At 49.1% G+C, this 22,002-nt stretch overlaps 1 protein-coding gene across 23 annotated transcripts in view; it reads right to left on the bottom strand.

Moving 5' to 3' along the window:
• Positions 1–5,554: 5,554 nt before the first annotated feature.
• The window catches only part of LOC103643672 (uncharacterized), a 37,603-nt gene continuing 21,155 nt past the window's right edge, over positions 5,555–22,002 (bottom strand). For 8 of the 23 annotated variants that reach the window (XR_002266457.2, XR_002266456.1, XM_035964306.1 and 5 more), the window contains 6 exons: positions 15,072–15,183; positions 13,264–14,977; positions 13,039–13,088; positions 12,710–12,778; positions 12,535–12,618; positions 5,555–5,916 (listed from right to left, as the gene is read on the bottom strand). The gene's annotated coding sequence lies outside the window, so the exon portion shown is untranslated. Of the gene's footprint in view, positions 5,917–12,534; positions 12,619–12,709; positions 12,784–13,038; positions 13,089–13,263; positions 15,184–22,002 lie in introns of all 23 variants that reach the window. The other 15 variants (XR_004855529.1, XM_008666847.2, XM_008666848.2 and 12 more) reach the window with 10 other exon arrangements.

Here is a 22,002-nt window from a genome sequence, read left to right as displayed (position 1 = left end):
ACAGGCGAAAGGGGAAACCCGCGACCTTCGTGTTGTCCTGCGCCCAAGTCGGGTGCGCTTGCAGTAGGGGGGTACAAGCGTCCGCGTGGGAGAGAGCGAGGGACTTGCGCGTCGGCCCGTTCTCCCGCGCAGCCAACCTTCTCGTACGAGAGCCCTGGACCTTCCTTTTATAGGCGTAAGGAGAGGGTCCAGGTGTACAATGGGGGGTGTAGCAGTGTGCTAACGTGTCTAGCAGAGAGGAGCTAGAGCCCTAAGTGCATGCCGTTGTGGCAGCCGGAGAGGTTTTGGCACCCTGTTTATGTGATGTCGTGGCCGTCGGAGGAGCGCTGGAGCCTTGCGGAAGGACAGCTGTCGGGGCTGTCGAGTCCTTGCTGACGTCTCCTTGCTTCCGTAAGGGGCTGAGAGCCGCCGTCGTCATGGAACACGCGGGGCGCCATCATTATTTGTTTACCGGGGCGAGCCAGATGGGACGCCGGTCTTGTTCCCCGTAGCCTGAGCTAGCTAGGGGTAGGGTAATGATGGCCCCCCTGTGACGTGGTCGGTCCGAGCCCTAGGTCAGGCGAGGCGGAGGCTCCTCCGAGGTCGAGGTTGAGTCTGTCTTCCGAGGTCGAGGTCGAGTCCGAGCCCCAGGTCGGGCGAGGCGGAGACCGTCGTCCAAGGCCAAGGCTGAGTCCGAGCCCTGGGCTCGGGCGACGCGGAGTTCGTCGTCTTCCGGAGCCGAGGCTGAGTCCGAGCCCTGGGGTCGGGCGAGGCGGAGTTCATCGTCTTCCGGAGCCGAGGCTGAGTCCGAGCCCTGGGGTCGGGCGAGGCGGAGTTCGTTGTCTTCCGAAGCCGAGGCTGAGTCCGAGCCCTGGGGTCGGGCGAGGCAGAGTTCGTCGTCTTCCGGAGCCGAGGTTGAGTCCGAGCCTTGGGGTCGGGCGAGGCGGAGTCCATCGTCCGAGGCCGAGACGGGGGCCGAGCCCTGGGGTCGGGCGAGGCGGAGCTTCCTATGGCGCTCGAGGCCGGACTTTGGCTGCTGTCAGCCTCACTCTGTCGAGTGGCACAGCAGTCGGAGCGACGCAAGCGGCGCTGTCTTCTTGTCAGGTTGGTCAGTGGAGCGACGAAGTGACTGCGGTCACTTCGGCTCTATCGACTGAAGAGCGCGCGTCAGGATAAGGTGTCAGGCGATCCTTGCATTAAATGCTCCTGCGATACGGTCGGTCGGCATGGCGATCTGGCCAAGGTTGCTTCTCGGCGAAGACTGGGCCTCGGGCGAGCCGAAGGTGTGTCTGTTGCTTGAGGGGGGCCTCGGGCGAGACGTGAATCCTCCGGGGTCGGCTGCCCTTGCCCGAGGTTGGGCTCGGGCGAGGCGAGATCGTGTCCCTTGAGTGGACTAAGCCTTGACCTTAATCGCACCCATCAGGCCTTTGCAGCTTTGTGCTGATTGGGGTTACCAGCTGAGATTAGGAGTCTTGGGGTACCCCTAATTATGGTCCCCGACAGTAACACTCGGCAAAGAACACTCGACAAATATTTTATCGGCAAATGGTTCTTTGCCGAGTACTTTTTCGGACACTCGGCAAAGACTTTGCCGAGTGTCAAAAAGCACTCGGCAAAGAAAAACACTCGGCAAATTAAGAATCAAAATTTTTTTAAAAAAAATAGCAAAACATTTTACCCTACCTATATTACCTTACCCATTGCCCTATCATTTTTCACTATTACTTTGAATCAAATTTATATATTTTGTAAATGATGAGATTCGAACTCGCAACCTCTCTCGCGCATACCCTCCTATACCACTACACTACTACACCAATTATGTCTATATTACATTTTCATTCCTCATGTATTATAATAAACCGAGAGTAATTTGATTATTTAAGGCACTGAATGAGATCATTTAAAAATGTGACCAACTATAAAGTTGCATAACTTTTTGAGATCTACAAGTTTTATTTTAATAGTTTCTACATACGAGACCGTTTACAAAATTTGAATTTTAAATTTGAAAACTTCACACGAATTTTTCAATGATAAGATGATTTCAAATCAAAAAATTGTCAACTACAAAGTTTAATTACATTTCAAGATCTACAACTTTTATTTTGGTGGTTTTTCCATCCGAGATAGTTTGAAAAATTCAAATTTCAAAATTCAAACATAGTTTTGCATAACAAGATGATTTCAAACCAAAACATTGTCAACTACAAAGTTTCATAACTCTTCAATACCTACAACTTATGTTGGTAGTTTTTTCTTTCGAAGTAATTTTCAAAATTAAAATTTAAAATTTTTAAAATTCAGACGTAGTTTTCGTTGACAATATGACTTCAAATGAAAAAGTTGTCAACTATAAACTTCTATAACTTCTCAAGATCTACAAAGTTTATTTTGGTTGTTTGGTCATTTATTTATCTCACATGATGGTTCTAACAATATGCACAAATTCTATACGTCTCTCTCGTAGTTTCATAAACTACGAGAGAGATATAGGTTTTATGAACAAATTTATTTTTATTTTGTTATATGAAGAAATGTTCAATATATAAATTTTACATCATGATGAGTTATATATAAATTTGTAGTTGAAAACTTTTTCATTTGAATTAATTTACTACTTTAAAATGTGATTTTTAAATTGTCTTTGCTTAGTGTTGGAGAAAAAACACTCGGCAAAGAGCTCTTTGCCGAGTGTTGTATTTGTGACACTCGGCAAAGAGCCCTTTGCCGAGTGTCAAAAAAAGACACTCGGCAAAGAAACTCTTTGCCGAGTGTCAAAAATAAAACACTCGGCAAAGAAACTCTTCGCCAAGTGTTTTCTTTTACCGAGGGTTTTTTGTGTGGCACTCGGCAAAAAGCTTTTTTGTCGAGTGCCTGAAAAAAAACATTCGGTAAAGAATATGACACTCGGTAAAGAGCCAAATTCTGGTAGTGTATAGAGAGGCACATGCATGTATATCGTGGTAGGTAGACAGACCAGAAAAGGGATCCATATCCGATGCGTAGTGTGGTGCGTGTAGATAGTACCAAGCATGGGTATGTATAGAGCACGCGTGCTGTGGGAGGGAGGCATAGACACAGAACTAGTACTATTGGTGCTGCATTACGGCACAGGGGACTTCGGGGAGTCGGTTCTAGGCCGATGGTACTGGTACGCGTACATACTAGCGAGCCAGCGACGAAACCTTAAGACAGAAGAAAGCAGAGTAGCTAGCGAAGTGAACACACGCACGAGTGAGGTTCTTGCGTTGGTATTACCGCAATACCCACATGTTATATTGTTTTCGTGCTGACAAGTCATGACTCGTTTTTGCGGTTGTATGTTTTAACCCCTATCAGAGAGGCTAGTTTGGGTACTCTAGTAATAAATGAAATTGGAGTGAATTGATATGTGTTGAGAGAATATTTGATCTATTGGAGATTTACACCATCTCCAATCCCTTTAAAACACTCTAATCCCAAAGTATCCAAACTAGACCTTAGCTATTCTGCAACCGTGAGAGAAAGAGGGATAAGGTTGTAGCCTACTGCACTTGGGATGGGTTGTTCGTGTGATAACAAAAGTGCTTCATATACGACCCATTCGTATGACCAACAATAATCTATAATCGTTATTGAATCTTGTTTTTATTAACTAATAAATCATGAGCAATTAGATGACTCTGGTTGTATTTAGGGTGTGTTTGGTTGTAATGATAGGACAGGATGTGATAGTACGATCCATTAAATAAAGTTGTTTGGTTCAGGATCAGATATTGGAACAGAACTATCTCAATGTTGTCCTCAGTTGTCCTAGGACGAGAGAGAACGACAGGGGACGTCTTTATCTTGTCCGTCTCTAGCTATCCTGCAACTAAACACATCCTAAATCTACCACTCGGGTCGCACGTGTAGCAGCATTTATGTGATAAGATGGTGCTACAATTAATTAATTGTGAACCATGTTTAACTAGGGAACGAGTAACGACGAGTGACGACGGTAGTAGATACTAGGGGCATGCAGTAGGCTTCAGTTACAAGATGTGGCGACGAACAAGGAAGAGAAAGATTGTCCCCGGTCAAACGATGCAGTGCGCAACGCAAGCAAGCAAGCACACGGGCGGCCTCGAACCTCGAACCCACAGTGGACGGATCACTCCTGCTCCTGCTCCTGCTCTGCTCAATTCAGGGCAGCGACCGCGCCCACACGTGCGGCTGTCCGGACCACCCCACCCCACCCTGGGACTGCTCACTGGGGCGACGAGATGGATGGATGGATGGGCAGCGACGGATCTCCATCTCCTCGGTGACCTCGCCGCCCACTGGCACCGCAGCGGATGGACTGGATCGGAGGGAATCTCTCAGAGGCAGGCAGGCAGGCAACCGCCCACCCGTGCGGGTGCGAACCGCGGATTCCCCGCCCGAGGCAACCAGCAATCCAATCCGGCCGCATTCAGTTCAGGACTCCAGCCTGCCCACCTGCCTCTGTCTGCCTCCGCACACGTGCAAGACCTGCCGGTAGCAGCATGCACACCTGTCGACCCACCATGCGTCCACCGGGATGCATTTCCATACCGCTCCTTCCATTCTAAAACAATTACACACCATCTTCGCTGCCGGCTTTAATCCAACGACGACGACTACTGCTTTCTATAGTATTTTGTCTTTATAGATTACAGTAATAATAATCTAAACAGCTACAGGTGAAGAGCAGCCCAACAGTCTGACCGCGATTCAAAGTTTATCCTAAAACAAAGAATCAACAGTCTGACTATTTTTATGGTTTTTCGACTTTTCGGTTTCGGTTTTATGTATTTATTTATTTTTGAAAATTTTGGTGTTGGTTTTTTTCTTCTTACAGCGCAAGAATCCGCCGCACCGAATAACGGGTGTGCATTTGCAAGTTTGCAACACCACCGCGACCCTCCACGGTTTCGTCGTGTTTCCCTACCACAGGCCCACGCCAACAGCACGGCTCAAAGAAAAACTCCCTCCAAGGCAGCCCACAAAACACTTCACTTGACAGAGTAGCCCAGCAGGCCAGCACTACGGCCCACCAGCACGGAGGCCACACCCTTCTAACCTAGCGCGCCGGCGGGTAATGACTAGACAAGAAAAACAATTAGGCTAGCGTAACGTAACCTTTCAAACAGAAAAATTAGTTATTATTCATAATGACTTGACAAGAAAATACGATATCATTGTCACCTTTCAAACAGAAACATTCCCCTCTATAGTAGCACAGCCAAAGTTTTTTTTTTTTGGTTTGTTAAAACCACCAAACAATAACCGCTAGTTCGGTTGGGTGATTTCAATTCTGATGTATGAACCGAGTTGCCACTCGTAGAAAATGCGTGAATCATTAGAAGCAAATATTCTGACTAGACTCATTTTCTTCATGTCTTCTGGAAACCGGTAAGGCCTCTGTTCGGCAGCCAGTTGACAGCCCACACCGGCCAGGCCAGCCACAACCGGCGGAGGCATTTACCTGCACTGCCTGTCGTGCCCTGTGTCCGTTTGGCACAGATTGCTGCAGGTTGCAAACAAGCAAGCAGTGCGAGCGGAACAAGCATGCACATCTCCACAAGTCACATGCTAATACTTCTTAACTTCTTAACCAGCAGAACAAGCATGCAAATAGCAATGCTAATACTTCTTATCCAATAGCAGAACAAGCATGCAAACTTGTTCGTTTACATCCAAAAGACAGCAGAACAAGCATACAAAATAGCGCCCAATAGCAATGCTAGTACTTAACCAGCTAGCACATGCTGAGAGAGCACAAAAAAAGAGCATAAATTCCGGGTCCATTCTATGACATTTTAGCTGAATCCATTCATCAGATTTGTGTACTCGTACAGCCAGCAAACGTGGTGAGAATTCCATTCCATGGCATTAGCTTCACTGGAATCAATGGTTGAAGTTGTAAAACAGGATTCCACAATACATTACCACCTGAAAATTCATCCAATCAGCAATAGTTTCATTATGAATTATATAAGAAACACAATTTATGACCCCACAATTTTATCTTCCTGAGTACACAGTTTTTGCTCAGTTACTTGCTGAGTAAGTTCATGACCCCACACATGTTAACTATTAACTGTTTAACAGTTACTCAGGAATACATGTCTATGGCACAGATTTTGCGATTCTAGTATTCATGACCCCACAGTTTATTATCATCATCCAAATTCAATAAACACTAATGCAAAACTAATTCGTCCAATGGAAAAGGAAAAACTTCAGGCCAACGTAATTCCTAGTTACTGAGGGGGGGGGGGGGGGGGGGGGGGGGGGGGGACAGCATTCAATACTTAGTCACCTACTAAAGGACATTTTTAGGCCAACATAATAGCAAGATAGAAGTCCACATTAATCATCCAATAGTTTATATCTGTCCTGCAGTCCGAGACTTCCAGGAGCTATCACATTTCTTGAACTGTTTTAGCATGTTTTGCTGCATAAATGCATTGTGTAACCCTTAATCTAATTCATACTTTGCTTAACAATGTATGTAAGTAGAGGGACTCTAACTCTCATCAAGAGAATGACACTATGAGTTGGGGCAATTTATATTGTAAGTAGAGGGGCTCTAACTCTCATCAAGAGGATGACACTATGAGTTGGAGCAATTTTCCTGTTTATTTCCTCAAACACTACACAATGTCATACCCTTAGAGGGGTTGTGGACACATATTTATAGCCCTAGGGGCTGCACTACCACACCTTCTCACACACACTACACAACAGGATTGTCCTCTAGATGCTAAAGAGACTACAGAGGACAGTCAAAAGCGACTGGTGTCCTCTAGATGGTAAAGCGACTACAGAGGACAGTCAAAAAGCGACTGTTGTCCTCTAGATGCTAAAGAGACTACAGAGGACGGTCAAGCTGTCCTCTAGATGCTAAAGGACTACAGAGGACAGTCAAAAGCAGGCTGTCCTCTAGATGCTCAAGACTTATTCCATCATTCTGCCCCTAAGTCTTGGGCGTCGTCTTGTGAGAAAGTTGGGCCATCCCGGACCTGAAGCAAAGCTCAACAAACTTGATCTTCCCAAGGGGCTTGGTGAGCAGGTCTGCAAGCTGATCCTTGGTGTTGATGTAGCGCGCCTTGATGCTCCCTTCTGCCAAGCAGTCTCGGATGAAGTGGTATCTCAGTCGGATGTGCTTGCTCCGTTCATGGAACACGGGGTTCTTGGCCAATGCCAGAGCGGACTGGCTGTCCACCCTGAGTTCCACCGCTCCAGTGTCTCTCCCGAGGAGATCACCGAGCAGTCGAGCCAGCCAGAGAGCCTGAGTCGAAGCAGTGGACGCCGCTATGTACTCGGCCTCGCAGCTGGACATGGCCACCACCTGCTGCTTGACCGACTACCAGCTGATGGGGCACTTGCCGAGGAAGAAGAGGATCTCGCTTGTGCTCTTGCTGGTGTCGATGTCGCCGGCGTGGTCGCTATCGCTGTACCCGACAAGGTGTGCCTCCCCAGGGCACCTCGGGTAGTAGAGACCGTGGTCGAGAGTCCCCGCAACATAGCGGATGATCCTCTTCACAGCCTGCTCATGCTCCGTCGTCGGTCTCTGCAGAAACCGACTAACGTAGCCGACGGAGTATGCCAAGTCAGGCCGTGTGTGGACAAGGTAGCGAAGGCTCCCCACAAGACGCCGGTACTGTGTAGTGTCCACCTCCTCTGTCGTGCTGTCGCGACTCAGCTTCAGCCTCTCCTCCATCGGAGTGAGAGCTGGGTTGCAGTCGGTGAGCCCAGCCAGCTCAACAATGCGCTTGGCGTAGGCGGTCTGGCGAAGTGTGATCCCGGAGTCCCCCTGGTGCACCTCAATCCCCAGGTAGAAGGAGAGGTGCCCCAGGTCACTCATTTGGAAGGTGGCCTTCATCTCTTCCTTGAACGCTGCCACCTCTGCATCCTTGGCGCCGGTGATCATCAAGTCGTCGACGTAGACACCCACCAGCAGGGCATTTTCTCCATTGCCCCGCCGATAGATGGCCGCCTCGTGCGGGCTTGGCGTGAAACCCATTCCTTTGAGCGTGGAATCCAGCTTGGCATTCCACGCCCTCGGTGCCTGTCGCAGGCCATAGAGAGCCTTGCGCAGGCGCAACACCTTGCCCTCCTTGCCAGGGATCGCAAAACCTGGCGGCTCGTGTACGTAGACCTCCTCCTTTAAGTCGCCGTTGAGAAACGCCGACTTGACGTCCATGTGATGAACGTGCCAGCCCTGCTGGGCTGACAGCGCAAGGAGGAGTCGCACGGATTCCATCCGTGCCACGGGGGCGAAAGCATCGTCGAAGTCGATCCTCTCCTGCTGTAGGAAACCGCGTGCCACCAAGCGAGCCTTGTGCTTGACGATGGCGCCGGCTTCATCCTCTTTAATTTGAACACCCATTTAAGGGTGATCGCGCGATGACCATGAGGGAGATCAGCGAGCTCCCAGGTGCGGTTCGTCTCAACCGCGTCCATCTCCGACTGCATCGCGGCACGCCAAGCCGCATGTTTCTCGGCCTCCGCGAAAGACCGAGGCTCACCATCGTCGCATGCAAGATGCAACTCTCCTGCCAGAATGCGAGATGCAGGGCCTGGCACCGACGGGTCGATGAGAAGGCCCTCCACCCTTCGATACCGCAACGGCTCGCCGTCGTAGCACGCGTCAACGCGCTCCTCGTCGCGGGACAGAGGGGTCACGAGCTCCACTAGGTCGTGCTCGACACGAGCTGGTGTCGGAGAGGACGTTCCCAGAGAGGGTACCGTCGGTGCTGGAGTACGTGGTGGCGAAGAGCTCGCTGCAGCCGGAGTCGTGGCTGGAGTGCGTGGTGGTGAAGAGCTCGTTGTAGCAGGAGCTGGAGAGTTTGGCGCTGGAGTCGGTGGAGACTTGGGGGCTAGGGTAGACCTGCTCGGAGAAGAGTTGCCTACTCCCCCAGCTCTCTCAAAGTGGACGTACTCGATGGTGAAGTCGTACGTCGGAGTCGTGCCGTCGTCCACCACCTTGTCCCACGCCCATCCTCGCCCTTCGTCGAACACTACGTCGCGCGTCGTGCGCACATGCTGTGTTCTTGGGTCAAGGATGCGGTAGGCCTTCGAGCCCTCCGCGTAGCCAATGAACACCCCCGGGGTGCTCCTATCGTCGAGCTTGCTGATGTGGCCAAGCTCCTTGGTGAATGCGAGGCAGCCGAAGACCCGTAGGTGAGAGACCGCCGGCTTGCGCCCATGCCAAGCCTCGTACGGTGTCATACCGTTGAGAGCCTTGGTGGGCGAGCGGTTGAGGATGTAAACCGCTGTCACCACCGCCTCTCCCCAGAAGACAGTTGGCATTCCTCTCTGCTTGAGGAGAGCCCGAGCCATCCCCACAACCGTCTGGTTGCGCCGCTCGACGACGTCGTTCTGCTGCGGGCTATACGGCGCGGAGTAGTGGCGCTGAACGCCCTCATCCGCGCAGTACGACGCGAACTCAGCCGCCGTGAATTCGCCGCCGTTGTCGGTGCGCAACACGCGCAACTTGCGGCCGCACTCCACCTCCGCAGCGACCTGCACACGCCTGATGGCGTTCGCAGCCTCTCCCTTGCTGCCAAGGATCATCACCCACATGTAGCGGGAGAGATTGTCGACGAGCAGCAAGAAGTAGCGTCGTCCTCCTGGTGTGGCTGGTGTCATCGGGCCACACAAGTCCCCATGCACGAGCTCGAGCCTCTCCTTGGCTCGGAAGTTCGACTGCTGGGGAAAGGGGAGCCGTCTCTGCTTTGTCAACACGCAGACATCGTAGAATTGCTCCACATGGTCAAGGCACGGCAGGCCTCGTACCATCTCCTTGGCGCTGAGCCGCTTCAGGGCTTCGAAGTTAAGGTGCCCGAAGCGCTCGTGCCACTGCCATGCCCCGTCGTCTCGACGAGCAGCAAGGCAGCAAGGTTGTGCCACCTTCACATTGAGGATGTAAAGCCGATTTGCACTCCTGCGTACCTTGGCAAGAAGGCGACGAGAGGGATCCTAGATCCTCATGACTCTGTGCTCGACCTCCATGCGGGAACCGTTCTCATCCAGCTGTCCAAGCTGATGATAGAGTTTCTTAACGCGGGGATGTAGTAGACTCCGGTGAGCAGCCTGTGCTCACCAGACGTGGCGGTGAAGACGACTGAGCCGGCGCCCTTGATCTCTACACCGGAGGCGTCCCCAAACTTGACGGAGCCTCGGACGCTAGAGTCAAGCTCGGTGAAGAACTCCCGTCGGCCGGTCATGTGATGAGTGGCGCCGGTGTCGAGGCACCATCCTTCGATCATGTCCTTGTTGGAGCCGTCGCCGAGGAAAGCGCGTGCTTTCGACTCATCAAGGTGGAGGAGTGCCGCTGGAGGTGGCTCGATGCTTGCATGTGCCAGGAGCAGGGCCTCCTCCTCCGCCTCCGCCTGTGCGACGTTGGCCTGACCACGTCGTGGCTGCCGACAGTCCCTGGCCCAGTGGCCAAGCTTGTCGCAGTTGTGACAGTCGTCGTCTCGTGCCGGCTTCTTGTTGCCGACGGCGCCGCCTTGGGCACCTCCACGGGCACCACCCTCAGCATGTCCTCGCGCCCCGGCCTGGGCGCCTCCACGCGCCTTGCGCGGCTTGCCGCGTTTGCGGCCTCGTGTCGAGGACTCCCCCTTCTTCTGGTCACCCTGGCAGGCCTTCCACTGCTCCCGAGTGAGATGTAGCTTCCCGCCAATAGTGATAGGGCCAGAGGGAGCCTGTGGTTCGTCGCCGTCGACCACCTTGAGACGACCTATCGCCTCTTCGATCGTCATCGTGGAGAGATCTAGCAGAGACTCGATCGAGCGAGCGATCTGCTTGTACTTCTCGGGGGTGCAACGGAAGAGCTTCTCAACAGCTCTCTCCTCATCGTAGGTGTCGTCGCCGAACTGCACCATCTTCTGCAACAGAGTGTTGAGGCGGAGAGCAAAGTCATCAACATCCTCACCTGGCTTGAAGGCCAGGTTCTCCCACTCCTTGCGAAGTGTCTGCAGTGTGGTCTTGCGGGCACGGTCGCTGCCGATGCGGGTCGCAGCGATGGCGTCCCAGGCCTCCTTGGCAGTCCGCTTCTGGGAAAGCGAAAACTGCATCTCGGACGGGACTGCAGCAATGAGGGCATCCAGCGCCCGTCGATCCTCGTGGTAGTCGACGTCGCCGTACCGAACTGCTTCCCACATTTGGCGAACCTGGAGCCGTACCCTCATCACCGCGGCCCACTCGACGTAGTTGGTCTTGGTGAGGGTAGGCCACCCACCGCCGGGACCGATGTCCCTGACAATGGCCTGGGCCATGCGGCGACCATGGTACCGATCCGGGGAGGGAGAGTCGCGCCGCCTGTAGAGGCCGCGATCTCCGTCGACCCGGTCGCCGCCGTCGGGAGCACCGCCGGCGCGTCTACGCCCGTCTGGGCTGCCGCCGCGTGCGCCCTCGCCCGAAGCGCCGTCAGCGCGTCGGCGCCTATCTGGGCTGCCGCCACGCGCGCCCCCATGGGGGTGTGCGGCTGCCCACTGTGCCGCCTGCTCTCGCTGCTTCCCTCGCCAGCCTGAGCTCTTCGTCGGTGTTGTCGTCGACAGAAGCAGAGCTGCCAGCTCTACTACCGCGCAGAACCTCGAGCTCTGCTACCGCCGCACGTGCAGCATCTGCCGCCTCCGCTGCTTCTACTTCCGCTCTCGCTGCTGCCAGTTCCGCTGCCGCCAGCCGTGCTGCCCTCGCCGCTGTCGCTGCAGCCGCTGCTGCTGCTCGCTCTCGTTCTTGTGCCGCGGCGACCTCGGCTTCCTGCTGGCGCCGCGCACTCGAAGTGACCGAGCGTAGGGACATGGTGGGCTAGTGAGGGGTCGCTGCGTGTGGAAGAGGCTGTCTCAGACGAAAGGTTGCTCGTCTGAGCAGGAGAGGAAGGAACAGTTGGAGCTCTTGCTGCCGACTGAGTGTGGGGAGAGACGCGGGAAGGAGATGAGCAAGAGATGTTTAGGCTGCAGGATAGTTTGGCTCTGATACCAATTGTAAGTAGAGGGACTCTAACTCTCATCAAGAGGATGACACTATGAGTTGGGGCAATTTATATTGTAAGTAGAGGGACTCTAACTCTCATCAAGAGGATGACACTATGAGTTGGAGCAATTTTCCTGTTTATTTCCTCAAACACTACACAATGACATACCCTTAGAGGGGTTGTGGACACATATTTATAGCCCTAGGGGCTGCACTACCACACTTTCTCACACACACTACACAACAGGATTGTCCTCTAGATGCTAAAGAGACTACAGAGGACAGTCAAAAGCGACTGTTGTCCTCTAGATGCTAAAACGACTACAGAGGGCAGTCAAAAAGCGACTGTTGTCCTCTAGATGCTAAAGAGACTACAGAGGACAGTCAAGCTGTCCTCTAGATGCTAAAGGACTACAGAGGACAGTCAAAAGCAGGTTGTCCTCTAGATGCTCAAGACTTATTCCATCAATGTATATAGTTCGTGAGTAAATTTTCTTCCTAATAAAGAAACAAATTTATTGTTCATGAGAAAACATTATATTATATTTGACTGCATAGAAAACAAGCGCCAAGTATCTCACTTACATCAATGTCCTTGACCTTTATATTCTTTAATTTCACCAGGTTTGGATTCTCAATCTCTATCAGACCTTATGTACCTTTCTGTTTCTGAGGACGGTAACAAAAGTAGTTTATCATATGATCAGACAATAATGAAGACTACAGAGTTTGTATATTTCAAAATGATATAATATCTTACTGGTTTCACTAAATCTTCAGATTCTTCTTCTGTTTCCCCCCTTCTCTCGTAGACATCATTTTCATCATGCTATACTTTCATTACAGAAACAAGTCAGACACCAAAATAAGAAAGAGATATCATATAATATGCATTTTGATTAAAGAAAAGGCATGCTAAGATCATTTCTTTAATCAGTTATAGACAAAATCAAGCTACAATAATAGAGCAGAGCTTGAAACGCAAGTTTCTTCTGCAAATTAAGCAAGTCATTTGTTGAATCACAAGTGATGTAGAATTGAAGACATCTGCTCAACACAGGTGATGTAGAATCGAAGACATCTGCTCACCAGTGCAGGTTGCAACCAGTGTGATCTGTTTCTGTAAATATAAATAAGGCCTACAAAAGAAAAGGAGCGATATGTAACAAAAGGCAGCGCAGAAAACAGATATACTTCACAAAAGAAAGACTACGATGTGTGTCAGTATTCAGTTGTGTGTGAATACCTTGGGAAAAAAGGATGTAAATAAGCATTGATTTGAGACAAAAGCATGTTTGGTAGAGTTTTTCTTACAATTTCTGTCTGCAAAAGCTCACAGTGTTTGTGGTTGATAACTAATAAATTGTAAGCAGGAAGCACCATTTTTTTTCTTTTCTTAGAAATCCATCTCTACGCCAAGCCTGCAGCCTTTGTGAGGTCTGAACACCACAGCATCTGCAGCAAGATAAATGTTAACAGTTGAACCAAATACTGTGAACTTATTTATCAAATACTGTGAGCTGATACCGTCGCCGTCGCCAAATGGATTTCCAACAGGGTAATCATGCTTTAGGGACACAGCAGTTGACAGTTGAATCAAACCTCTAACATTCTACTACCTCTGTCCCAAGATAAATGTTGTTATCGTTTTCAATTAGTCAACTATTTTTAACTTTAACCAAATATAAAAAAATTATTAATATCAACAGTATATAATTAATATCATTAGATTGATGACTAAGACACTAGTATAAAAAAATGTCAGGTTTGTTCTTCTTGCAACGACAGAAATTCACACAGGTTTGTTCTGCTTTTGGTTTAGTCATTCCTTGGGCCATTGCAACCAACCTGTGAGAAGTTAGAAAAGCGGAGACAAGAACTGAGTCAGATCTGTCCACTCCCTTTTCTCCCACCGGTTCCCTCGAGGCGGATATAAACTTGAGCTTGCTCCACTTCCCAGCAGACAGCAAGCAGTCTTGTTATCCAGATCTGGTTGGATCTCTGTTGCCGTACACCGTGGTTACCGTGTCTGTAACCTGGTGGCGTTGGGCGATAGAGATGACGACGGCGGCAGCGGTAGCCGGTAGGTGAGGGCGGTGGCAGGTGACAGCGCACAAACGAGGACGAGAGATGCAACCTGGTGGTGGCAGGTGGCAGATGTGGCGACGGCGGGGGCGGTGGCTAAGGGCAGCGCTAGGTGAGGGCGAGAGAGAGGCGCGGGGCATAGAAAACCTTACCCTGTGCAAACCGGTGGTACACGGGGTGAAACAAATCCGTACACAAGCCTCTAAAACATGTTTTCAGATAGCCCGTGTGCCGGCCGTCCCGTGGAAACCGACCGGTTTATGTGTTCCCAAACGAGGCCTAAGGGTTGTAATGGAGGTCACAATGAAAAAACCATGCCTACACAACTGTGAAGTGAGAAGTGGTGAAGAAACCATTCTCACATTTTCCCCAAAAAAGATTCTTTGATAGTACTTCTCGCTTCCAATTATTCAAGCACAACAGCCATCAAGACATGGTGTTGGTAAAAAAAAATAGTATATCCATGTCACCATGTGTACACAGTAATAGTATACAGACATTATTGAGCTCGAAGAGAGCCACAAAAGATGACCCGGATTTCTAAAGTTCATAGTCTGATAGATGATGTCCCTTCACCCAGCTTACAGTCACAGGGTTATTGGATCAAATTATTGTTATAGAAATGTTTGAGTACAGAAAGACCTATTTTGAGTGAGTCTAGATCTGTGAAACACACTATCAACTTTTATGTACTTTTCTATAACTAAGACATGCCAACAATGAACATAAGCAGTTGAGATTGAAACTACTAGCTCCATAAAAAATGGAAACAAATGATTCTTGAGATACACATGTGAAGTAAATCTGAATATGAGTTAGTTCTATCTCTGGGAAAAAATAAAAAAAATTAAGATCCATTCAAACCTTACCATTTGGAGAGGAAATATAACAAGATGTATAAGGGTTTAGACTTTTGTGGAGGCACCCAGGTTTGCATATAAATCTGCAAAGAGAGATGTTTAATGTATAGAGAACAAATGCTGCATCCTCATTCGTTGAAGAATAGGAGAAAAAGCACGTTGCTAGTCCGCATCAACCTTCGTCTTCAAGAACATCAGTTGTCTGAAGATGTAGCTGCAAGCACTGATACCAGTATCCTTTGTTGCCTCCACTGCCAGACTCAATGCCAGCCGTTGCTTTGTTCCTATGCTTCAAATAGAGAAAGGGATGCAGGATGCTATGTAAGGCCATGAAGGAATCAGTAGCAGAATGCATATAGGAATCAGAAAGTTAGGCACCCCATATTGAACTGGACTACCAAAGCAGTTCTTTTTTCTGGAATACGCAGGAGAGCTGCGCATCTTTGAATTAATAGAAGAATAAGAAAGGGGGAGAGAACCCCATTACATCACACACACCCCAACTGGACTACCAAAGCAGTTCTCAGGATCGTTTTGTGGAACAATGTAGCACATTAGTTATTTTTAGTGAGATAAGAGTTCAGTTAAATGGTGCGAAAATGGCAACTTGGTCCTAAATTTAAGAAAGTAGAATGTTTCTTTTTTTTTCTTATCTGTGCTGCCAAAATAATTTCAGAAAAGTTACAGCAGACTGAAAACAAATCAATATTCATTACCTACGTGCAGCTTGGCAAACTTTTTTCGTTCATGAACAAAAAATAAAGAATGGCCCCTCTAAAAAGGCATATTCACAGACTTATGGATACAGTTGAAAAAATCCACAATATATAAAATATTTTATTTCAAAATATCAGATGTCACTCCCCTAAAAAAACTCAGATGTTACAACATAAACAGATGGACATGTACCTAAGTTGGGGCATACAAGACAAGATTAGTAGTGTAAAATATAACAAGAATTCCAAATATCCTCATAGGCTGTGCACGGACTAGTTTTTTTCTGGAATACGCAGGAGAGTTGCACATCTTTGTATTAATAGAAGAAGAAGAAAGGGGGAGAGAACCCCATTACATCACACACATTACACCTCAACACTAGAAACTAAGGATCACCGACTAACACGGAGAAAACACGACCCACAGCGCTGTTTTAAGCCAGCAACTCATCGACTTGGAGGAAAGACAGGGCCTTGGCTCCAGTCAAGGACCAGAGCTCCGCCTCTTCCCTAGCCACCCTAAGGGTTGTGACCAAGCTAGGATTACATCCATCATAGACACATCTATTCCTATGCTTCCATATGGTCCAAGCACCTAGGATTACTAAAGAATTGAAACCCTTTCTCATAAGATCAGATGCCCGAGAGCTACTAGACTTCCACCACGACTCAAAGGAATCCTCGTGAGCTGGACACAGCTCCTGCAGCCCCACTGAACTAAGGAAATCAAACCAGAACTGCTTGGCAAAAACACATTTGACCAACAAATGATTTATGGTTTCAGCCTCTTGGTCGCACAAGGGGCATTGCTATTGCTCTGGCCGGTCTAGCCCTCTTTTTCTGAGCCTGTCAGCTGTCCAGCACCTATTATGCTCCACAAGCCAGATAAAGAACTTGCACTTCCCAGGAGCCCAAGATTTCCACACTCCTCTGCAGGTTCGAACTGAACTGAACCAACGAAGGGAGCTTTATAAGCAGAACTAGCTGTATAATCCCCTGAAGCACTGAATTTCCATATATGTCGATCCCTTATTCCAGGCTGAAGCACAACTGCCTCAAGCACTTCACAAAGTTCCAGGAATTCAGCAATGACTCTGACTGAAATTGCCCCTTTCACATCAGAGATCCAATGGAAATTAGGGAGAGCATCTTTGACCAACCGTTTGTTGGCAAGACGCAAGGGCACCATATCAAACATTGCAGGAGCTATGTCCCTAATACATCTCCCATCCAACCATCTGTCCTTCCAAAAAAGGGTATTGGCTCCATCACCGAGCTTAGTAGTAACGGCTACAGCAATCAGATTTTGTACCACCTTACAAACGTGAGTGGGGAAGTCCGTCCAAGGCCTACTGGGATCTGTTTTCTGCAGCCATGGCTAACGAGCTCTCAGAGCCCAACAGAGGCTCTTTAACTCACTAATCCCAAGACCACCCAGCTCCTTGGGACGGGTAACCTTAGGCCAAGCCAGGAGGCAATGACCACCACGGAACTCTTTCCTGCCCCTCCAGAGGAAGCCCTTCCTCAGTTTATCGATTGCTTTGATGGCCCATACAGGAAGGTCAAGTGCCAAAGCTGCATAAATCATCTTTGTCGTCATAACGAACTGCACATGAATAACTCTACCATCCCTGGTCATGAGCTCAGCTTTCCATCCTGGCAAAAGGCTGGCCACTCTATCAACAATGGCTTGAACCTGGTCCCTTGCGAGTTTCTTGGGAGACAGGCAAACCGAGGTACTTACAGGGAAAATCTGAAATATTACATGGCAGCAAGTCCTGTAAGCAATTCACCTCTTCTTCCCCACAGCAAATTGGGAACACACTACTCTTTTGGATATTAGTCCTTAGACCTGAAGCTGAACCAAAAAGATGAAGAATATCCATAACCACACTGATGTCCGGGGCAGTAGGGCTTAGAAATAACACCGCGTCATCCGCGTACAGCGAGATACGGTGCTGCATATTCCTTGTAGAGAGAGGTTGAAGAAGCCCTTCCTCAGAGGCTCGCTGCACGAGCAGATTCAAGACATCCATTACAAGAATAAACAACATAGATGATAGAGGATCACCCTGCCTCAGCCCTCGTTGATGCCCAATACATTCCCTGGGCAGACCATTCAGTAAAATCTTGGTAGAAGAGGTAGCTAATAGCCCGCTTATTATATCACACCAGATCTGTCCAAAACCATGAACTACAATGGTACAACAATAAGCAATGTTCCGTTAATGTTAAAACATGAAAATTTGTGGGGCACTGCACGACAAATTCCTCAAACAGTGCACTTGTGAGCACATAAAACACAACGCCGAGGGCTACGGACACCGGTAGGGCAGGCAATGCCTTGCGGAAGAATGCCAACAAGAGCAGAGTGACGCCAAGCCCTGCAATGATGGCAAGGTAGCAGGCGTACACTGTCATGTAGTCATACTTCGCTGCCCTACCGACCAAAACGCTGTAGAATAGTCCCACAACCCGAGCTTGATCGCCGGAGATGAACTCTCAACCCAACGCCATCTTCATCTTCCACCGCCTCTACCCTGGTGTCGGAGAGGGAATTCTCCGGCCGGGTGGCGGAGTGCACCCGCCCTAAATCCTAAGATGAGGAGGGGGCTTAAGCGTTTTGCCTGTTGGTAGATGAACGATGAACTCAGGAACACGCAAGGGTTTAGAGTGGTTCGGGCCGCCGGGGCGTAATACCCTACTCCACTGTGTGATGTATTGAGCTTGAGAGCTCGTATGAACTTGTGAGCCTGAGTTGGGTCTAAGTCTAAGTTCGGTCTAAGTGTCTCCGTCCCTTGTAACGTTGTGTGCCTCCCCTTTTATAGCTCAAGGGGGGCGTGTACAAGGGTACAGGACCCCGACATGTGGGCCCAGAAATATAATGGATGTAATACTTGGAGTTGCTGGAGCAATCTTCTTACACCCTGACATCCTCGATCTGCGTGGTATTGGCGTGCAGGGGAAGCTTTCCTGGCAACGCATAAGTGATGATGGACACAGTGCACCTTGCAGCACGGGCGTACTGTTTTGGCAATGGACTGGACAGGCACGCCGCCTGCAGGTTGAGTGGACAGGTCACAATAAATGCTGAGGCGACACATCGCCTGTCAGCAGAGTGGACAGGCGGCGCGTCCTCTCCGCAATAAATGCAGAGACCGCGCGGCCCAGAGGCCTTACGTCAGGCTCCGTCCGCTGGCTTACGTCACGGGCAACAAGCCACGTGGCAACATCGGGTCTCCGCCTGAGCGGGGAGCGCAAGCGCACAGGATAATGCCTGGACACGCGTTAGTACCGGACCCCTGCTTAGGCAAGGGTATCCCCTGTCCCGGGACCTCGTTATGGGTGGCCCGGACCTTACTCGGAGGGATCCGGACCCCATCCAAGGGGCCCGACACGCTTACTTGGGAGTCCCGGACCGTATTCGGGAGTCCGGGCTGTGCGTACAGGAGTCCGGTGCTTCCGCGTGGAGGTCTGGTCCAACTGATTGCATCCTGGGACATATCATCTTTTCTGGCCACGTGGCGCCCCTGGAGCCGTCCATGCGGTGGGGTCGGGTGTTGTTCACCGTGCGGCTAGAGATTGCCGCACGGGCACCGTGCCTTCATACTGTAGTAAGGGGTACCCCTGATTCAGGGTACCGACACATGGATCTCTGTGGGCGTGGCTAGATCAAAGGTGCACTCATTCCAGCAACAACCACTCTAAGCTCTGGTGGTTCTGAAACTTCCCCGAATTGTGCAACAATAAGCCGCCACCAATGTCACCTTGGGCCTTCAATTACTAACATTACCAACAAGAGTAGCAGCCATGAACTTGGCCACTGTAAGGTGGTCTCATGTTTTTTCTTAATATAATGATGCACACCTCTCTTGCGAGATTTTTGCCATTATAAAACACGGCACGTTCGGCTTCATCGAAACGAAGGCGTTGGGGAGGGATTCGACGATATGGAAAAAAATAGGATGCGCAGTCGACGAAATAGACTCAAAATATGTATTAGCCACTTAGGAGAACCATTAGGCCACCTCCGTTCCGAATCAGTTGACGTCCGTTCGCTCGCCGTCAGAATTCTATGTCGTCGCCGCCCGCTCGTGAGATCTCCCAGCTCGTGAGGTGTTCCGGTGAGCTCTCTCCTCTCTTCTTCTCCCCATTCGCCATTCAATAGTTGGCCAAAAAGAACGATCCTCAATTGGTGGCACCCTTCTAAAGTAAGCTTTCCTAAATTTATCAATAGAATAATAGTCGTCAACAAAGTTCTCCATACCAACATTCCTTAGATCCTGTGCAATTATGAGTGCTAAACCATGTTGGCAAGGTTTCCCTGTGTGCTGCCACTCCTCACACGAACATTCTCTCAACTCTGCCTTAACGACATGTTTTGACATACAATTTGTGTTGTCTCTTACTTCAGCCATGTAGTTGTCACTTTTAACAAATGTCAAGTGTCCCAATCCTCTTGTCTGAGCATTCAATGTAGATAAAACAGATGGCAAAATCACGCCTTGGAGCCTTTCACCGATCCTTCTCCTCCTATGAAACAGCTCCATGGTCATCTCTCTAATCTTGTCAGCTAAGTCACAAACAGGGAGGTCCTTATGGTCCTTCATCCAGTTGTTGAAGACCTCTGCCATGTTGTTTGTTATGTAGTCACATTTAATCGATGGGTCAAAACCACTCCTATACCAAATAAATTTGTGATGTTGGTCTAAATACTCAACAATCTTAGTAACACTTCTAACTTGGCTAACATGGTGCTCAAAAACTTCCCTCCTATATGCCCTGGCTGCTGGATATATGTGCTCCGAACCGACGTGGCTTTTAACATAGTTGCCCATTAGATGTCTGAAGCACTCTCGCTTCTCAGCATTAGGGAAACACTCTGTAACTGCATGCATTAAGCCTTTCTGAGCGTCCGAACATATAGCGAGTACTGAAAGATCTCCAACAGCCTTCTTCAACTGTGTCATGAACCAGGTCCAGCTCTCAACAGTCTCAGGCGGGAAAAAACCAAACGCTAAAGGAAACATCCAGTTATGCCCATCCACACCCGTTGCTGAAGCAAGCTGCCCATTCCATCTACCGTTAAGTGCAGGGGAGTCAACACTAAGGTAAGGTCTGCAACCGTCCCGAAAACCTGAGATGCATGGTCCAAGGGCACAAAAAACGGTTGAAATAGTACTTACCATCCTCTAAAACAACATCAATCTCAATAATACTGTCGGGCGCCTTAGCAAGTACTGCCTCCCTCCAAGAAAAAATTAGCTTGAAACTCTCCTCCCAACTACCAAACAACTCTTTCAATGTCTTCTCCTTCCCCTTCAAAACAGTGTCGTAACCAATCGTGACATTATGAACTCCTTGTAGTGTTTCTTGCAACTCCTTAGCACCCATTTGGGGTTTCTTCATAAGTAGTGGAGTAGCGTGAAATGCAACACATCCACAACTTGGTGTTGTCGTCTTCCTCCTGCCACTAGATGTGCAAGTATGCACGTCATGCAAGACAACAACCTGCAAATTTTCGGTTCACGATTTATTAACCAACAAAACATAATTACATAATGATTCCAATCAAAAAAAGGAAATAACATACCACAATGGTCGGTAATCCTTTCTTTTCCTCCCGTGCATAGATCCTCCAAGGGCAATCACCACCTTTGCAATAGCCAACATATCTAGTAGTCGAAGTAACATCGATTCAAGCTCAAACTCATGCTTTATGGCATACTGCCTCATAACAATTCGAAATTCCTTCATGTTCGGAAACAAATTGCCTGGTTGCATTGAAGGATTTATTTTATCATACTTAACTCTCTTCTCGTCAGGTAGGTAGTCTTCACATGGTTGGTTTATATTGTGGTCTCCCGAATCAATATGGTCCGATTCATCCAAATTACTTGTACCACCTCGTAAGGCTTCATCTCTTCTATTTTCTTCAGTCTCGTCCTCTTTAATAAGTCCAAGTTGAGAATACATCTGCATCTCACTAGGAACATCACGTCGCCCTTCCTCCTCCCAAAGACCACCACGAACCACAGAATCCCAATCAAAGATTTATCTTGTACGTTCTCATAGTCCTACAAAACAGAGCTCAACTCAATAAAATATCTAAGGATATGGGATCACATATTACCTTGTTGTCGTCACATCTTACCTTGTTGTCTACCTCGGCTTCGTTGTTGTCCGGGGCTAAAGCATCCATGGAGGAGACGGCTTCGGCGCTGTATATTCAGTTGGTCTGGTTGTGCAAGACTGCAAGAAACAGGGATGGTGGAATGGGGATCTAGATTGCAGTGCATTTGAATGGGGAATATTGAATGGGAATCTAGATTACTCGACTATAATACTGCTCCGTCATCGTTGGAGAACCGCGCCTAGCACGAGCTGGGAGA

The sequence above is a fragment of the Zea mays genome, chromosome 1, assembly GCF_902167145.1.
Source record: "Zea mays cultivar B73 chromosome 1, Zm-B73-REFERENCE-NAM-5.0, whole genome shotgun sequence".
NCBI lineage: Eukaryota > Viridiplantae > Streptophyta > Magnoliopsida > Poales > Poaceae > Zea > Zea mays.
The sequence above is the reverse complement of the archived record's forward strand: the minus strand, read 5'-3'. Positions and strand labels throughout refer to the sequence as shown.